Source organism: Onychomys torridus, chromosome X (assembly GCF_903995425.1).
Source record: "Onychomys torridus chromosome X, mOncTor1.1, whole genome shotgun sequence".
Classification (NCBI taxonomy): Eukaryota; Metazoa; Chordata; class Mammalia; order Rodentia; family Cricetidae; genus Onychomys; species Onychomys torridus.
Window position 1 is genome coordinate 85,267,010 of NC_050466.1, and position 20,531 is coordinate 85,287,540.

Genomic DNA, 20,531 nt, shown 5'->3' on the forward strand with positions numbered 1-20,531 from the left:
CCACAGTCAGGACAAATCTCTCTCACCCGCCAGGCCCATAGACGCTCAGACCCAACCAAGTAAACACACAGAAACTTATATTGCTTACAAACTGTGTGGCCATGGCAGGCTTCTTGTTATCTACTTCTTTTATCTTAAATTAACCCATTTCAGTTAGTCTATACTTTGCCACATGGCTTGTGGCTTACCGGTGTCTTTACATGTTGTTTTTTATGGCGCAGTCAGTGTCTCTCTAGAGAACTGTTCTCAGTCTACCTCCAGCGTCCAGGGTCCCGGAAATAAGAGAAGCCTCTCCTCTCGATCCTGGGTCTTCAGCATCCTCCCTCAGGCTTGCCTTGTGGGCGTGACCATTACCGAAGCCTCAATTGGGATTGGAACTTCCAGGCCAATGCTAGGATGGCTACCCTCTACAATTGTGGTTTGAAAAGTTTTGGGAAGGTAATCAATAACAGGATGCCAGGTGGTAAGGGAAATGGTGTGACCTCCAATAAACACATGAATGAGGAAACACTTAGAAGTCATGGGAAATTTCAGTCTTATGTATACTGATTTTGCCCCTTCTAAACATTGTCTTTCCTAAAGTTTGGGGCATATCCACATGTGGTGATATATTGTGTACTCTAATAAAATTTGCCTGAAGATCAGAGAACAGAACAAGCCACTAGATTAAACATAGATACCAGGCAGTGGTGGAACACACCTTAAATCCTAACACTGGGAGGCAGAGATCCATCTGGATCTCTGTGAGTTCAAAGTCACCCTGGACTACATGAGATTGATTCCATCTAAGAAAGAAACAGCCAGGCAGTGGTGGCACACACCTTTAATCCCAGCACTTGAGATCTCATGCCTTTGCTACCAGTATTTGGGAAGTGTGGTGGTATTGTGTTCCCCAAAATATTGTGCACCCTAATAAACTTATCTGGGGTCAGAGAACAGAACAGCCACTAGATACAGAGGCTAGAAAATGGTGGCACACATGCCTTTAATCCTAGCATTCCAGAGGCAGAAATCCCTCTGTATCTCTGTGAGTTCAAGGCCACATTGGAAACAGCCAGGCTTGGTAACACACTCCTTTAATCCCAAGAAGTGAGCCTTTAATCCCAGGAAGTGATGAGAAAGCAGAAAGGTATTTAAAGCATGAGGACCAGGAGCTAGAGACTGGTTAAGCATTCAGGCTTTCAAGAAGCAGTTTGGCTGAGATCTGTTTGGATAAAGACACAGAAGCTTCCAGTCTGAGGAAAAAGGATTGGCTGAGGAATTGGCAAGGTGAGGAAGCTGTGGTTTGTTCTGCTTCTCTGATCTTCCAGCATTCACCACAATAACTGGCTTTAGGTTTGATTTTATTAATAAGTACCTTTAAGATTCTTGCTACAGGGAAGCACATACGCCTTTAATCCCAGCACTAGGAAGTGATATGGCTGAGCAGAGAAAGGTATATAAGGCATGAGGATACAGTAACTAGAAGCCCTTTCAGCTAGAAACCTTTTTTTTGTCTGGAGACCTTTGGGCTGAGGACTCAGAGACATTCAGTCAGAGGATTTGTGGAGTTGGAGAGGTGAGAAGTGGCTGTGGCTTGTTCCTTTGTCTCTCTGATCTTCCAGCATTTACCCCAATATCTGACTCTGGGTTTTTTATTATAAGACCATTTAGATTTTTGAGCAACATCCACATTCTTTCAAATCCTTGTTACTCTGGGCATTTCATGTTCTTGATGACACTGTTAGCCTCCAAGAAGCAGTGTATATAAGTCACACACCTGCTCTCACAGGTGTTTGATCTTGGCAACAAGAAGCTGAGGCCTGAGGAATCACTGCTTTTCTCAAGCAAACCGGCTCTGTGGTATCTTTGATTTCTGCCCCTGTCTGCCTACTCCTGCTGCTTCCACACTACTCCCCCTGGAGATCAGAGTACTTCAATTGATGGACTTGGGTGGTGAATAGGGTTGCATAAAAGGGGAGAGTTGAGTTGGAGGTATTCAGCCTGGATTGCGGTGTTAAGTTTCCTTCTCTGAAACCCCATGCCATTGCTTGGTTTTCTAATGGGACCTACAGTATGTGGTTTTCTGCTTAGAAGAGTTGGCTTCTTAACTTCCCTCAAGAATAAAGGACAATGCAAAAACTATAGAAGATGGTCCTGTTTTCTCCTGCAATACAGTAGCTTGACCTGTCTGCTTTGATGTGCACCTTTGTAGGGATCAATTCCAAAGATGGCACGCTTCCCTGCTGTGGGAAGTTAGGGTACCTGCAGACAAATGATATCTTGGTCATAATGTGCAAGCCCCAGGCCTGCTGTGCAGGAGCACTGGTTTAGTGTGCTGCAGTGGGGGTGGGGGGCATAGTAAGTCGCTTATCCAGTGGACTTGATTGTAGACAATGAAAAGGTAGTTTGCCCCCTTCATGTCTATTTCCCTTCCAGATAGTTGCAGCCAAAAGGAAGCTGTTCTGTCCCACTCTCCTACTTTGTTCCTCTGTTAAAATAAAAACAGGGGTTGGCTTATGTCCAGCTTCTGAATACATGTAAAATTTCTTCTATGAAATTAGACAAAAATATTTTCTATGAAAATGACTTGAGAGATATCTTGAGAAGTAAACTCCCATCCTTTATTTTTTTGCTGGGGGGGGGGTGCTTCTGTGTAGTTTTGGTGCCTGTCCTGGATTTCACTCTGTAGACGAGGCTGGCCTTGAACTCATGAAGATCCACCTGGCCCTGCCTCCCAAGTGCTATAATTAAAGATGTGCCCCACCACTGTCCAACAAATCCCATCCTTTTGGTCAAGTTTTTTTTTTTTCTCCAAATAAATCCAGTCTTTAAACTAATACTAAAAAAAGAAAAAAGAAAAAAAAAAAGAAAGGGAAGAACAATATCCCTTGCTTTCCCTTTCTTTCTTTGTTTTTTGTTTTTTGATTTTTTGTTTTTCGAGACAGGGTTTCTCTGTGTAGCTTTGCACCTTTCCTGGAACTCACTTTGGTAGCCCAGGCTGGCCTTGAACTCACAGAGATCCTCTTGGCTCTGCCTCCCGAGTGCTGTGATTAAAGGCATGCACCACCACCACCGGGCTTCCCTTTCTTTTAAAACAATACTTGGTGTCTTCCAGGAGGAGGACAGTGCAGGGAACAAGTGCATTCTACCCCTCCACCAAATGTTTTCCTAGGTCAAAGGAAGGAAAGGAAGCCAGGCACAATGGCTCATATCTGTAGTCACAGCATGAAGGAGACTAAGGTAGGAGGATTGCAATGAGTCTGAGATTAGCCTGGGTGACCTTGAGAGAGTGGCAGAGACACACAGAGAGGAAATCATCCATTCCTCCATTCCTACTTCTTTCTTGGGTTGCCCTAGAGACAGGAGGTACTTGCCAAAACCATTAAATGAATGGTTAATGGGCAGGCTGGATGAGATAGAGTCGGTGGTAGTAGAACGACAACTATATATAGAAGACAGGCCATGAATTGATAACTCAGAATCCTTCATATTTCTATTTCTCTCCCAACCCTCCCCACCTATGGTCCTTTTATACTTACCTAGTTTCTCACATCTGAAGATTTGGAGCTATGAACCACAGATGAGAGAGGACTCGCAATGATTGTCTTTCTGGGTCTGTTATCTCAATATAATCTTTTCTAAGTCCATCAATTTACCTGAAAATTTCATGATTCCTTTAATAAAAATAGCTAAATAGTATTCCATAGTGTATACAGTACCACATTTTTATTATCAATTCATCTATTGAAAAATATGGTGGTAGTTAGGAATTACGCTGGTCTAGCAAAGTGGTTGTAGTGGATTATCTTATATCCATGACCTCATTGGCCTATGGCTAGGTTTCTAATAGTAGGCATGGTTCTCCACCACCCAGATATATGTATTTATACATTTTGCTCTGTACCTATTTTTATGAATGTGCTTCATCTTCTCATCACTCTTACACCTACATAACTTTCATTAGTACATCTAAGTTTTTATGCTTACAAAATTATGCATTGTTTTATTTTGAACATTAGCCTATAAAATGTTTCACATTTTTCCTGTTTGTCAGGTAAATTCTTTATTTTTCCTCTTACATTTATTTTTCATTACATTACTTTCCCTCATCCCTTTCTTCCTTCCAGCCCTTCCCAAGTCCCCTCCCTCCAACTCTTTCCTTGTTCTACCAACTCTCAAATTGACAGCCCTTTCCCCCCAATTATTACTGTACATGTGTGTCAATGCACACAAATATATAAATACAACCTGCTGAGTCCACTTTCGTTGTTTGTGTGTATATGGGTTTCAAGGCTGACCACTTTGTTTTGGACAACAAATTAGGGAGCTCATCCCTGAGAAAGGCTAACTTGCTCATCAGTGGTTTGTAGTTCCTCGTCCAGGAGTGGGATCCCATGAGATAGTGCCCCTTCTGTGTTACTGTATCTATTAATATGCCAATGTTCAGATCTTTTTCATGCAGCCATTTCTATGAGAGACTGTTTCACAGTGGATTTCCTGGTATTCTGGCTCTTATAATCTTTCTTCTCTGTCTTCCATGAGTTCCCTGAGCCATAGATGCAGGAGCTGTGACGTAGATGTTTCCATTGGACCTGTAATGCCCATTATCCATTGCTCTCTGCATTGTGTCCCCTTGCGATTTTCTGTGATGTTCTCCATTGGCTGCAAAGAGCAACTTCTTTGTTGAGAGGGGAAAGCTGCACTTCTCTGTAGTTATAAGGATAAGATATAGAATGTGATTGGGAACTATGCTAATCTAGTAAAGTGGTGGTAATAGAGTCTCTTCTAATATCATGACTAGGATGCCGGCTAGGTTGCTACTACCAGGCATGGTAAGTAGTACTAGGTTTCTAGCTAGTACCTAGTTACCACCAACATATAAGTACCATTTATTGCACCTGTACATATATATTGCCATGCTGGTTATTGTTGTGGTTCATAGGTGTCACAGCTGGGTAAGGATATTAATTACTTCCCTCCCTTGGTAGTTTGCAATAATTTTTTTTTTTGAAACTGTGGAAGCCAGATGGCAGGAAGGAGGCTTTCAGGTTTTATTCAGCTCCAGTCATCTGAATCCTGTGCCCTAAGTGTGCAGTGTATTCTGCAATAGGATTTTACCTACAAGCTCTGATAGGCAACCAAGAGCAAGAGCCATAGTCTGTATTGTTTGGGGTGTCACTATGACTGCTTAGACCAACTATTCTCAAGATTTCTTGTGCCTCGTACTGGGACTCTTGTTAGTCTGTGGTTTTTGTGGGGAGTATTGTCAGCCCTAGTTCCATAACATCCCTTAATATGTTTATATATAACATTATATATACATTAGACATATCTCACACATATATGTATATATACATGACATATGTATATATACATATGTGAACTCTATATGCATAAATATAAAATATTTATATAAATATAAAATTGTAAGACTCCTTGAGGCTTTATCAAACAACCTTGGTGATATTTCTCCTTCCTTGTCCTCCTCCTGTATTGACCTCCCTCCCCACTACCCTGTTGGAATCCCCCTCACTGTTTTTCCTACCTCACATCACCTGTATGTTTCTATTTCTTTCCCAACCCTTCCCACCTGTGGTCCTTTTATACTTCCCTGGTTTCTCACATCTGAAGATTTGGAGCTATGAACCACAGATGAGAGAGGACTTGCAATGATTGTCTTTCTGGGCCTGTTACTTCAATATAATCTTTTCTAAGTCCATCAATTTACCTGAAAATTTCATGATTCCTTTAATAAAAATAGCTGAATAGTATTCCATAGTGTATACAGTACCACATTTTTATTATCAATTCATCTATTGAAAAATATTTAGGTCAGAGGTTCTCAACGTATAGGTTGCAACCCCTTGAATACGGTCAAACTACCCTTTCACAGGGGTCATCATCAGAAAACATAGATATTTACATTACAATTCATAACAGTAGCAAAATTACAGTTATGAAGTAGCAACAAAATTAATTTTATGGTTAGGGGTCACTGCAGTGCTATTGTGTTCCACAAAATATTGTGCACCCTAATATACTTATCTGGGGTCAGAGACAGAACAGATAGACATAAAGGATAGGCAGTGGTAACACATGTCTTTAATCCTAGCATTCCAGAGGCAGAAATCCATCTGTTCAAGGATACAGCCAAGCATGGTGACTCATGCCTTTAATCCCAGAAATCGAGCCTTTAATCCCAGGGAGTGATGGTAGAAAGGAAAAAGATATATAAGGCGTGAGGACCAGAAACTAGCAGCATTTGGCTGGTTAAGCTTCAGGCTTTCGAGGAGAAGTTCAGCTGAGAGCCATTGGGATGAGGACACAGAAGCTTCCAATCTGAGGAAACAGCATTAGCAGAGGAACTAGCGAGGTGAGGTAGCTGTGGCTTATTCTGCTTCTCTGATCTTCCACCATTCACCCCAATACCTGGCTCAGAGTTTGATTTTATTAATAAGACTCTTTAAGATTCGTACTACAGGTCACCACAATATAAGGACCTGCATTAAAGGGTCACAGCACTGGGAAGGTTGAGAAACACTGATTTAGGTTGTTTCCATGTCCTAGCTATTGTGAATAGGTTGATAATGAACATTGCTGAGCAAGTATCTATGGCGTAGGATTTCAAGTCCTTTGCTCTTATGCCAAGGAGTAGGATTGCTAGGTCGTATGACAGATTTATTTTTACTTTCATGAAAATTCCTCATACTGGTTTCCAGAGGGCCTATACAATATTTATGCCCTCCAACAGTGACTGAGGGTTTCTCTTTCTCCACAACCTCAGCAGCATTTCTTGTCAATTATTTTGTTGATCTTGGCCATTTTGGTTGTAGTTTTGTTTGTTTAGTTTTTTTTTTTTTCATTTTCCTAACTGCTCAGGATGGTGAATATCTTTTGAGGTATCTCATAGCCATTTTTATTTCTTCTAGTGAGAACTCTCTGTTTAGATCCATAGCACAGGTTTTTGTTGTTTCTGTCTTGTTTTTTGAGACAGAGTTTCTCTCTGTAGCTGTGGCTGTCCTGGAACTAACTCTGTAGACCATGCTGACCTTGAACTCAGAAAGAGCCTCATGCCCCTGCCTCCCAAGTGCTGGGATAAAAGGTGTATGTACCACTACCATCCAGCCAACAGCCTATTTTTAATTGGGATATTTGTTTCCATAACCTTTGTTTTTTCATTTTTGTTTGTTTTGTTTTTGTTTAGTTCTTTGTATATTCTGGATAATAATCCTCTGTCAGATGTGTGGTTGGCAAATATTCTTTCCCACTGTGAGGTTTTCCTCTTCACTCGGTTTATTGTTTCCTTAGCTATCCATAAGGTTTCTAGTTTTGGAAAAGTGAAAATCTGTGAAGAAAGATTGAGAAAGACATCCTATGCTCATGGGTTAGTAGAATAATATTGTGAAAATGACTATCCTACCAGAAGCAATGTATAGATTTAATACAATTCCAATCAAAATACCCACAACCCTCATCACGGGAATAGGAAAGAAAAATCCTAAAGTTCATATGGAACTGCAAAGGATCCCATGTAATCATGAGCAAAAAGAAAAGTAGGGGGAGAGATTGTTATTCAAGAATTATAGAGCTATTATAGAGATTATAGAGATAGATATAGTGATAAAAACAGTATGTTGCATGTTCAGAACAGACATAGACCAATGGAATAAAATGAAAGATCCAAATATGAGTACTTGTAACTCCAGCCATTTGATATTTAACAAAGAATCAAAAAAGATACCCTGAAGGAAAGAGACAATATCTTCAACTAATGGTGCTGGGAAAACTAAATGTTCACATGCAGAAGAATGAAATTAGACTCATATCTATCACCTTGCATAAAAACTAACTCCAAATGTAACAAAGACCTAGATGTGAAAGCCAAAACACCAAAACTGCTGGAAGAAAACCTAGGCAGTACCTACATATCTTGGTAGGAAGGGACTTTATGAACAGGACTCCATTTACCCAGGAATTAAGGTCAAAAATTGACAAGTGAGTTCTTATAAAACTAAAAGAGGTTCAATTTCTTTATCTGTAAAAATGGAGATAACTTACCATGACTCACCAGTCTCACAGTGCTATGAAGTGGTAATTACATCTCCACCTAGAGTATAACCAATCACAACCACATTGCCCCAACATTCTAATTGACTGATATATGTTTAAAGGAACCAGGCATGATGGTGTATGCCTGTAATCTCATCCCTCAGGAAGCTAAGACAGGAGGATTGCCACTAATTGAGAACAGATTGTGCTACATAACAAGAATCCCATCTCAATAAATAATTCAATTAAGTTAAATTAAAACTGAGCTTAATTTGGTTGTGTAAACTCCATCCCAATACATAAATTGTGTTTGGCCTTTGCCTAAGGTTCTGTTGCCTTGTAGTTCTTCCTACTTCCACTTCATAGTCTTCATTTCTCCTCCTCACCCAGTTTTCTAAGGACTTCTCACTTTCCAGCTTGCCAGCAACCAACTCTCTCAGGGGACCAAGAGTTAGACATATTATTAGAACTCACAACAAAGACGTGATACATTTATTCCAAAACTCTTGTCTGAGTTATCATTGAGCATCTGCCTGATACACAATTTTCTGACCATAATTTCTGGTTTTCTGACCCTAATTTCATCCCTTGGCTGGTCTGGGACCAGGCCTCATTTTCCTCAAAGCTCCTTTCTTCCATTACTTTACTATGAATCCATTCATAGGCCAAATAGGAGTCAAACCTAACTGCAAGTGCCAAGCAGGTGTCCCCAGCCTCAGGTTGGCATTAGGAAACTTTTTATTTTCTCCTACCTTCCCCAAATCTCCATCTCCAGATGAGGCATGCTGTCAGATATTGACAGATGACAGATGAAGTTTGTTCCCTGTCCCTTCTTCTGCCTTATATTATAGCTCTGTTTCCTCTGGCCTATGTACAACATAGAAGGTTCCTGTGAGGAACTGGGCCAGGATGGCTTGAGGAACAACCAAATTTAAGTTTCCTATGCCAAAAAATAGAGAAAGACTCAGCCTCCACATTTCCAAATCAATTTAGTAAAAACCCTATTCGAAGTATCTGAGGGTGAAACTTTGTATCTGCTCTTCTGAGGAGAAAATCTTGTATCAATCTGGAAAGCTGGCCAGCTCTTGGCAAGCCACATAGAATGACAACACATTTAGAAAAGCAACCAGGACAGCAGCACCAACTCAAAAAGTACCTTCCCAAGCTGTTCCAGAGAAGATCTGAGTCCTCCTTTCCAAGTCTCTTTAGGAACATCCTGGGCTTCTTGTACCATGTACTGTACCCAAGTCTCCACCCATTTTAGTGAAGAACCTAAACCTTATACGTGGGGACTGTTTTCTAATGCCAAAGCTAAGGCTGTGTAGACGTCTTGTTCGTTATTCCTAGAGATGACTTTCTTGTCCCCTCCCGCACCCTTCAGATGAGAAAGCACGCAAGGACTGGGAGTTCCACTTTAAAGGAAAGTGCAACAGGTGAAGCTAACCCTATCAGCCACTGTGTGGCACCATTGGCCCACTTTTCTGTTCACAACTACTAGAACGTGGCTGTGTACAAAGGAGATGACATTGAAAACTCTCTAAAACTTGCATGTGTATGTTTCTAGGCCTGGTCACTTAGTGTACTGCATAACCGATCAAGGGGGTTATCCCTAGGGAACACTAGATCTCCCTCCGTCAGCCATTGTTGATTGTAGCTCTTCAACTAGGAGTGCAGACAATACTGAATGGACTCAACATGTTATGCTTATATGTTTATTCATATATGTAAAAGAGCAGTAGTTAAATAAGAGGAGGTCATACATTTGGGAAGAAGGGAGAACATGAGAGGAGTAGGAAGGAGGAAAGGGAGGGAGAAATAATAATAATTCAATTATATTTTGATTCAATAAAGAAACCTTGAAAACTTTCCCGAGGTCTAGTTCTGTCTGACCAGGATAATAATATGATGTAGATGTGTACCAGGAGTCTTAAAAGTTCTTATTAGTAAAATTAAACCTGAGTCCAGTTATTGGGGTGAATGCTGGAAGATCAGAGAAGCAGAACAAGCCACGGCTACCTCACCTCACCAGTTCCTCAGCTGATCCTGTTTCCTCAGACTGGAAACCTCTTGAGTCCTCATTCAGAATGAATCTCAGCTGAACTGTTGCTCAAAAGCCTGAAAGCTTAACCAGCCAAAGGCTTCTAGTTTCTTGTCTTCACGCCTTATATATCTTTCTGTTTTTGCCATCACTCCCTGGGATTAAAGGCTCACTTCTTGGAATTAAAGGCATGTGTCACCATGCCAGGCTGTTTCCAGTGTGACCTTGAACTCACAGAGATCCAGAGGGATTTCTGTCTCTAGAATGCTAGGATTAAAGGTGTGAGTGCCACTATTTACTAGCCTCTGTATCTAGTGGCTGTCTGTTATCTGACCCCAGATAAATTTATTAGTGTGCACAATATTTTGGGGGAACACAATACCACCACATAGATGCTTACTTCCTATAAGTCTTGATTCTTCATTTTGTTAAGCAGGAGACAGATGAAAGTCACTAAGTTATTTTCCAACTTCACAATCCTGTAAATTGACATCCAATTGACAATCTTCATCCAAGTGATACAATTTTGCACTTTGGGCCATAAGCAAGAAAAGTAGAGAAAGACGTACCCAGGTCAGGACATAAATACAAGGCTGAGGATGTGGAGGGCAGGATCAAAGAAACACGGGTGCAACACTCGAATCAGGATTTCTTTGGAGCTTTCAATCGTAACAAGGAAAAGGTAATGGATCCATTCACCTGCTGAGTTGAACTTGGTGCCAGGCACTGTGTGACAGAGGCAAGGTTGTGGTGGTTGATAGGACACTGAGGTGAATAAACCTTGGTGGTGTTTAGCAGCCATCGAGGAAGAAGATGAGTAAGCAAATTCCAGCAAACAACCTGGAATATGGTCTGCACTGATTAGAAAGTCAAACTGCTAGAGGCAGAGGGAAGGAGGAATGTACTCTGGTGAGGAAGGACTCACGGAGAAGAAAGCACTCCAGTTGTGTTTGGGCAGACAAACAGGCATTTATGAGGAAAGTTATGGCAGGAAGGGGGAGGGAAAGGCAAGCATACTGCGAAGAAAAGGAAATGGCTTGAAGGAAAGGCGAGAGATTAGCGCATTTATGCTCTTGGGTCAAACAGGGAGTATATGAAGTGGTGAGGAATAAAATAAAATGAGGGTAGCGTTTGCAAAATAACTGGGGACCAGATTGTAGGTTTATCAAGCTCTTTTTACATGCTCGCTTCAGTACACAGTGTATTGGGCAGACTCCCAAGATACAGACAGAGTTCTGATCCTTCAGCTTAAGGGGGGCAAATCTACTCCTCCACACATACCCAAGACTACCCCAGAACAGGGAAGATGAATGCAGCACAAAAATTTACAAATGGGATTACATGAAATTAAAGTCAATATTTTAAGTGTTCAGTAGGCTTAGCTATCAAATGAAAATGAAAATTACTTTGAGATTTCATCTTATTCCAGTAGAATGGCTATTATAATAATGCTAGGTAAAATGTGGGGTGGGGGTGGGGGAGAATACTGTTGGTTGGAGTCTGTACTGATTAGAAATTCCAATTTCTAGAGGCAGAGGCGAGGAGACGTGTACTCTGACCAAATGGTAAGAAAGGACTTGCTGAGAAGATTCCTCTCCGGTGAAGTAGCAGGATAGATATTTACGAGAAGACTGATGCAACCACTGTGGAAATGAGTGTGGAGACTTCTCAAAACACTCAAAACAGGCTCCCATGAGGTGGCTCAGCAGGTACAGGCATTGGCAGAAAAGTGTTGGCATCCTGAGTTCAATTCTCCAGAACTCCCACGAAGGTGGAAGGAGACACCCAAGTCCACAAAATTGTCATCTGCTCTCCACATGTGAACTGTAGCATGCATGTTCATGCACACATATATAAAAATAACCTAAAACTAGAACTTCCATTCAATCTGGCTATGCCTGGGCATTCTTAAAGGCTCCTACACCCTGCACATGCATGTTTGTTGCTGTTTTTCATGTCCATAAATGGATAAATGGATAGTGAAAATACAGTTTTTTAAGCCTTAAAGAATCATTAAATTTGTAGGAAAATAGACGGAAGTAAAAAAATGACATTCAGTGGGTAATTCAGTGTCCAAAAGACAATGCTGTATGTTTTCTCTCATATGTGAGTTCAGCTTCCAATGACTAAATATGTGTATTAGGTGGGAGTAAGTGGAGTTGAGGGTAGGAAACGAGGCAGGAGAGGATTAGGAAGGGTAATAAAACACATGTGATATGAAAGGAGAAGGATGGGCAGGGGTGACACAGAGATGAGGAAGAGGAAGAAAAGGGAAGAATCCACCCAAACTAAGTATGTAGGAAAATTTCATAAAGAAAGCTGTTAGTTTGTAAGTTCAATCAAATAAAGTCCGCATTGGCTCATTCTGGAAAATAAAGAAGACTGTGAAGGACTCGGGAGGTGGCTAACTTGGCCAAGTGCCTGCAACACAGGCCTGAGGACCTGAGCTTAGATTTCCATCAGCTGGCTAAAAGCTAAGCGCATTGGCCAGCAGCGGTAACCCCGGTGCCTGGGGAGTGGGGAAGAAGACATGGGTGGGTTCCTGCAGCTTGCAGGCCAGCCAGCCTAGCTGAAGGCTTGAGCTCTAACTTCAGTGGATAGCCTAGAGTCTAGGTAAATAAATGACGTGGAAGAAGGACACTTGTGACAATCCCCCCCCCCCCCCCTTGCTAAGTTTGAAAAGGCAGGAATATTTAGTGAGCCAGATAATGCAGGGAAAGAATGCCTTTAGAAGCAGGGAAAGGCAGAAAACTGCATTTTGCCCCTAGGCCCTGCAGAAAGTGACAAGAATGTTGACAATACCTTAACTTTAGCCCAGTAAGACTTCTACTATAGCTATCTCATATTTGTTCGTTTTTTGTCGCACTGGTCTTTTTATTGTATGTCATTTGTATATTACAGTTCCCAGTGTGTGCGTGTGTGTGTGTGTGTGTGTGTGTGTGTGTGTGTGTGTGTGTGTGTGTGTTTCTTGTTCTTTTTAAACTCTTGTTTCTTTGTCTTATTTGCCTAACTGTTTTCTAAAGAGAGAGAAAGAAAATTTGGAATTGGATGGATGACGCGGTAGGGAAACTCAAGAAGGAGATGATGGAGGAGAATATATTGTATGAAAAATTATTTTCAATAAAACAAAACAAAAGACTGCTGACATACTGAGCTGAAAAAGTAAGTTTTTATTTTAAGCCCTTAGATATACGACAATTTGTAAAAAGCAGAAGTTATAAAAACCAATATAATGGGGCCCTGAGTACCTATATAACAAAAATTTTCTAGTACAAAAGGTGTTCTAAGAAAAAAAAACAGTGTATTAATTATGAAATACAGTGATTCTTGTCTTTGGGGAAATGAATTAAGGAAGGATTCCCAAAGGAGTTGACAGTAGATGTTCCGTAGCAGAAAAAGTAGTTAGATTTCTGGAGGAGATGAGAGTGTCCTGAAGCTAGAGAGTCAGTGTATACAGAAGTTCCAGCATAAAAGAGACTCTGGAGCTTAGAGAATCAGGAAGGATCAGACTGAGCACATAAGGAGTAAGTTTTCTGGGGAGAAGGGGATTTGGATGAGCAAGGAGAGAGGGGAAACTGCTTCTTTGCGTTCCACTTTGAAAGCCAAGTTAATCTGTGTTTCTGTCACTGGAGCCCTTGGTCATAGGCCTGTCTTACCTGTATTAAAAGAAAATGTGCATATATGTGTATGTATGCATATACATAATATATGTAAGATGTTATATATTTATAGAAAACAAATTTATTTACAACTTTGGCCAGAACTGCCTGCCTCTAGAAGTATTACAATATGTAGGAAAGATGAAATAAAAGCCAGGAAATATGCATATGTAGATTTCGTTGTGGCCCCAGGTTGACAGAATTGGGAGATAAGACTTTCTTCTGGCACCAGCAGCCAGGGCTCTTGGGGTTTGTCAGTTTTACTTTCAGAAGATTATTTCCTGGAGAGAGCCAATTAGTGTCCTGTAACACTGATGAGTTAATCTGGAGATTATCATAGCAGGTGAACTGATCGAGTTTCAGAAAGACAAATTTTGCCTGCTGTCTCTAATTTGTGATTAGATCTTAGATAAAATGATGTATGCTGTATGGCATGAAAGCAGGAATGAAGTTGTCTGGGAGACCTAAGAGTCTAACAGGGCTGAGAAGGAGGCCAGAAGTGGGAGGTAGCAGTAACAGTGTGAAAGTACATTATGTATTTGTAAGAAAATAAAGTTTCTAAAGAGGTCCAGTGGCTGGGTCGAGGAGCAGAGGTAGAGACGATCTTGAAATAAGAATCATCTGGGTATTCCATTAGCCAATTATCATCTGCAGTAAAACAGGAGACTGTTTTAACTCTAGAGATGGGTACTTGAAAGCAGGGGTGGTCTAGGCTATCAGGAGAAGGGAACATAGCTTGTCTCTTCAAGGAATTGCAGTCTCTTCCAGTCCAGATACCAGGTCTCTGTCCTGTTCCCCCATACCTACCTTCGGCCTTGAAAAAGAGCTTCTGGATCAAAAGCAAGAAAAATGAGTGTACAGAAAAGAGCCAGGTGCATCCAGGGACACATATGGCCTCTTCAGGGCTATCTCCTTGTCCTTACTTGCCCTTCTCCTGAGGCCCTGGGTATTGTGGGTGTGGAATTCCAGTGGGGCTGCTTTGGGGGATAAACTTGTTGTAAATAATAACTGGTCTTCTAAGATACCTCTTAAATGAAGAATGACTACCTAACTTCCTGTTTCCTCCAGCTTCCTCTTTCCCCTCCTGATGGGGAGAAAGGAAGAGCAGTGAAGTCGGCCAGAGTCATTTGCTGGTGGTGATAGTGCATGACAAGATTTAGCAAATTCCCCTTAGCCTTATTCTTGAAGGTATTTGTTCTCTGCCTTTATTTCTGGAAGTGTCTTTAAAAGTCCTGGGCCCTGAGACTCCTGGTTCATATTTCCCACTCTTCCTTGAAAGAAGTATGCATTTTTCTTTTGCTTTGGCTGGTTGGAATCTTATTCTTTGGATTACTTTTCCTTTATGTAGAGATTATAGGCATGTCCACTTTAATTGGGGATGGTTATACATTAGGGACACCTTTGTCTGTCTCTGTTGGACTGACATAACTCATTACTGTCATCTATGGAGGAATCCCCTCTTTTTTTTTTTTTTTTTTTTTTTTTTTTTTTTTTTGCTGTGGGCCAGTTTATTTCTGTTGTCACAGCTACTGTGGGATGTTCACTGCTGTCCTGCTGATGACAGCGCGGTTAGTGGGTTAGTGTACTTGCAGCGCAATGATGTAGTCCTGGCTCCTTAGAAATGAAGGCCCTCTGCGATCACTAGTCAAGATGGGTGAGGTCCATCCCTTCCTTCCTCTTGCCAGTTTCTGTTGACAGATAAGAATTTCTTGAGCCAGTAAGATAGCTTTGTAGGTAAAGGTACTTGCTGTGAACCTACGAACTGAGTTTGATCCCCAGAACCTATACATTTTAAGGAAATAACCAATGCTTGAAAGCTATCTTCCAGCCTCCACACAAGCCTGTGCACACATAGTAAATAAATTAGTGGGGAAAAGGGATTTCTCGGTCTGAGAAATGTAACTCAGTTGGTAGAAAGCTTAACTAGCATGCACAAAACCCTGGATTTGATCCCCCAAATCACATAAACTGCATTTAATGGTGCAAAGCTGTATATAACTCAAGCACTCAAGGGGTAGACAAAGGAGGATTCAAAGTGATTTTCAGTTGCATAGTGAGTACAGGGCCAAACTGGGTTATGTGAGACCCTACCTAAAAAATACGGCTTTTGATTTAGCAAAAAAATTCCTTCAAGCGTAACCCTAGGTCACTATAACTCTTGCTAATCAGGATCAGCTAATCATGACCTACCTCTAGGTTGAATTCCACTTTACCATTATGGGAGCATCCTGGAGGTGGAGTGTTAAGAATCAAAGTTATCTAAGCTTCAGTGTCCTCCTTCTCTACAGAAGACCTTTCTCTTAATCTTGAAATGATCTAGAAGGGTAAATGGTAGTTTTTCCTAGATAGCTGCTGTATCCCTGCCCCCTTCAATAGACATTTCTTTCCATTTCCATGTCTGGATTCTTCCAAACTCAACTAGACCATAGCCTAAGTAGAGACTTTGTTAAAGGATTTATTTTTATTTTGGGTTATTCTATGTGTCTGTGTGAATGTATGCCACATATGTATGGGTACCCTCATTGACCAGAAGATGATGTCTCCTAGAACTGGAGTTATAGGTGATTGTGAGTTACTCAATTTTGGATACTGGGAACTGAAGTCAGGTTCTTTGCAGCAGCAGCAAGTGCTCTTAACTGCTGAGACATCTCTCTGGCCCTTAAATGAGGACTTTTGGATGATGATAACCACATGCTATCTGTATCACTTGTCTATGAGGATGGATGGTGATTGGCTGTGGGTATCAATAGTAACTGCCTATGAACATCTGATAATAACTAGTTATAGATGTTTGATATCTTCAATGTCAGGTATAACCAACTTGCAGCATTGTATCCCACACTATCTCTAAAACAAAAGCTCATTACTTATATTTATAAGGAAGACTTTGAAGATTCTCAGAAACTCTAAACTGATATGGGTCAACCATGCTTGAATCTGAAGCACTCAAGCTCCACGAACTTCTGATCCTGTTATATTTTTGCCCAGTAGCCCCAGCCATCTTCCTTATCCCTGATTTTTTCATAATATTTTTGTTGTAGTTAGTCATCAGTAATCACAATGTTCATAAAAATTAGCCATAATATTCCAGCCACAGGAACAGTATGTGTTCACCAAAAGACAAAAAATGTTATTTTTAATACTCCCTGAACAGTAACAAGAAGTAGGGGTGCTAACATGAACACAGGATTAAAAACAAACAAACCAAAAACAAAAACAAAAAACCCTCATTTTGTAAAGGGCTTGCCTCCCAAGCATGAGGACCTGAGTTCAATCCCCAGGACCCACATAAAATGCCATTTATTATTTCAGTGCTGGCGAGGGTGGAGGTGGGGTAGTAAAAACAGGAAGATCCTTGGGCTCATTGGCCAGAGAGTATAGTGTATGAGTGTTTTCCAGACCAATGAGACTCACTATCTCAAAGGAAGTAGATGGCATTCCTGGAGACCAAAGTCTCTGGTGTCTAAATATGTGTGTATTCATGCATGCATGCACATTTATGCACACACACTCAACTGCCCCCCCCCAGAAAAAAATGCATGCACATGAATAAAAACAAACAAACAAGCAATTTCCTCTTCAAAATTTTCTATGTATTTCAGTTTTACTCATTTATGATTTTTTTCCAAATACTTTCCAGTACCCACAATGTGTCAGTCTACCTCCAATACATGCAGCTAGTGAATGTTCCTATCCTGCAATTTTTCCTCTACTCGTTATAACTATATGTGTGCTCTTCCCTCTGTTAGAACTGGCTTCTGGAAGAGAGAGGATACCTCTTTAGGTCTGATTTCAAATCAAACCACTGGATTATTAGAGGAATTACCCAAGTCAATTGGTCTGAGCTAGGAGGTTGAATTCAGCATTTACTGTTGAGGCTATGAGTATAAATCTACTTCTAGCTGGGCAGTGGTGGCACACGCCTTTAATACCAGCACTCGGGATGCAGAGCCAGGCGGATCTCTGTGAGTTTGAGGCCAGCCTGGGCTACCAAGTGAGTTCCAGGGAAAGGCACAAAGCTACACAGAGAAACTCTGTCTTGAAAAAACAAATCTGCTTCTAGTATATTTAAATAAAATCTCTTTTGGTACTAGCAAGATGGCTCAGAGGGCTTACCTCCAAACCTGAATACCTGAGATTGCCCCCCAGAGCCCACATGGTGAAAGGAAAAAATGGATTTCCACAGGTTATGCTCTGACATCTACACACAAGCCCACCCAAAAATAAATAAATAAATGCAAAAGTAAAATATCCTGTGAAGTCTCCATTCCTGGGTTTTCTGTGATTTTCTTGGGAAAGACTTGTCATCAGCAGAATTGGTGCAATAAACTAATGGCAAGTCAAATCACTCCACAGCGTGAAAAGTTTGCTAATTTCATTGTCACTTTTTCTCACAATAAACTATTACTAATCAGACACCTTAACAGAGGAACAAAGACTGCTTATGCTGGGAATTGACTGGGAAAGGGAATGGGCTAAGGAGCTGAGGACTAGAGAAATCTGATTTTCTTCCTTAGAACATGGTGCTAGAAATCCTGGGTTCTCTTCAGACATGAGTGATTGTTAGAGGAGAGATTTCCATTTAAACAGCACCTAAAGATTAGAATCATGGCAACTTCCCTAACACCCAGTTTCTCCCTATCCCCATGATGTCTCCCTCTATCATGGTATCTCTTCATTGCTCTCCCAGTCCATCCCTGTTCCATCTCGACCATCCCATTCAAGGATTACCCCAGCTTAGACTACTAGCAATAGTGGAGAGGGTGCTTGAACTGGCCTACCCCAGTAATCAGATCGGTGAGTACCCTGTCACCATAGAGCAACTGATGGAAGCAGATGCAGAGATCCACAACCAAACACCAGGCCGAGCTCCAGGAGTCCAGTAGAAGAGAGAGAAGAGGGATTCTATGAGCAAGGGGCATCATGATCATGATAGGGAAACCTACAAACTAGTGGGAAGTCATGAAATTTAGATCAACACCTGTGGAGCCTCCACGGGACTGGACTAGGCCCTCTGCATAAGTGAGACAGTTGTGTAGCTTGATCTGCTTAAGGGGCCCCCTGGCAGTAGGATCAGAATCCATCCCTGGTGCATGAACTGGCTTTTTGGAGCCCACTTCTATGGTGGGACACCTTGTACAGTCTTGATGCAGGGGGAGGGGCTTGGTCCTGCCTCTATTGAATATACCAGGCTCTGCTGACTCCCCATGGGAGGCCTTACCTTTTCGGAGGAGGGAATGGGGGGGAGGGAGGAGGGAAGAGAGGGGGATCTGTGGTTGGTATGTAAAATGAATAAAACATTTCTTCATAAACAAATTTTTAAAAAGTTCAGAATCATGACAAAATATCAAAGGTGTACTCACTTCCTTGCTACTTAAAAGTGAAAGAAGTTATAGTAATTTGTAGCTTTTAAAAACCATTCTAGAGGCTGGACAGATGGCTCAGCAGTTAAGAGCACTGGCTGTTCTTCCAGAGGTTCAATTCCCAGCACTCACATGGCAGCTCACAACTGTCTGTAATTCCAGATGTAGAGGATCTGGCACCCCCGCAAAGACATACATGCAGGGTAAACACCAATGCATATAAAATAAATAAATCTAAAAATAACCTATTCTAGTCCACTGCCCTTAAGATGGCTCACTCAGTAAAGTGCTTGTGCAAGCATGAGTATCTGAGTGTATTGCCCAGAACCCACATTAAAAAGGTTTACTCCTTTAATCCCAGCACTCAGGAGGATCTCCGAATTCAAGGTTAGCCTGGTCTATAGAGCAAGTTCCACAACAGTTAAGACAGTGGAACTCCATATAGAAAACCAAACCAAACAAACAAAAGACACATGAGATGGCACAATTGTAATCTCAAAGCTAGAGATGTGAAAACAGGTGAATCCCTGGAGATTTCTGGCCAGTCAGCCTAATCTAATTGCTTAATCCAAGACCAAGAGAAAGACTATCAAAAACAAAACAAAACAAAACAAAATGAAACAAAAAGGTGGATGGCACTTTAAGAACACCACCAGAAGATAGCATCCAACCCCCACACATGTTCAACTGCACATACGTATATATGAACATACACGTAGATACACATAGAGAAATGAGGCCTAGAAAAGGGAAAGAATTTCCTAAGAACACCAAAAGAAGTGACGGAGCTAGGGGATATATCATCTAAAAGGAATATTTTATCATTATTTGTCAACTTAACAGTATCAGAGGTGGGTAAGCAGAATTTATGACCAAATTATACAAAGTACACTCTTGCAGGGAGCAGCAGTGATGTCAGAGATATGAGAGGATATGAGTGGGGCTAGAATGATACAGGAAGTCTTGAAGCTTGAATGAATAAAGGAAAGGGGACACTTTATACAGTACTAATGGGATTGTAAATCGGACCACCATTATGTAACTCAACATGGGAGCCCCTAAAAATAAAATCTAACAATAGACCTACCATGTGACTCAGCTATTCCATTTCTAGGTATATAGCTGTGACCCTAAGGCAACTCACCATTGTGATATCTGCACCTCCATGTTCAACTACAACACTTTTCACAATAGCCCAGGTATGGAGTCAGCCTAAATGTAGTCCACCAACAGATAAATGGATGAAGAAGATGTTATGTAGACACACAATGGAGTTTTATTCTGCCATATAGAAAATAAAATTAAGCCATTTACAGGAAAATTGATGGGACCTGAGATCATCATCTAAAAGTGAAATAAGTCAGATGCAAAAGATACTTCCTGTATGTTTTCTTTCATTTATAGGTTCACAAATTTTTGACAGATGCATATAACACACAC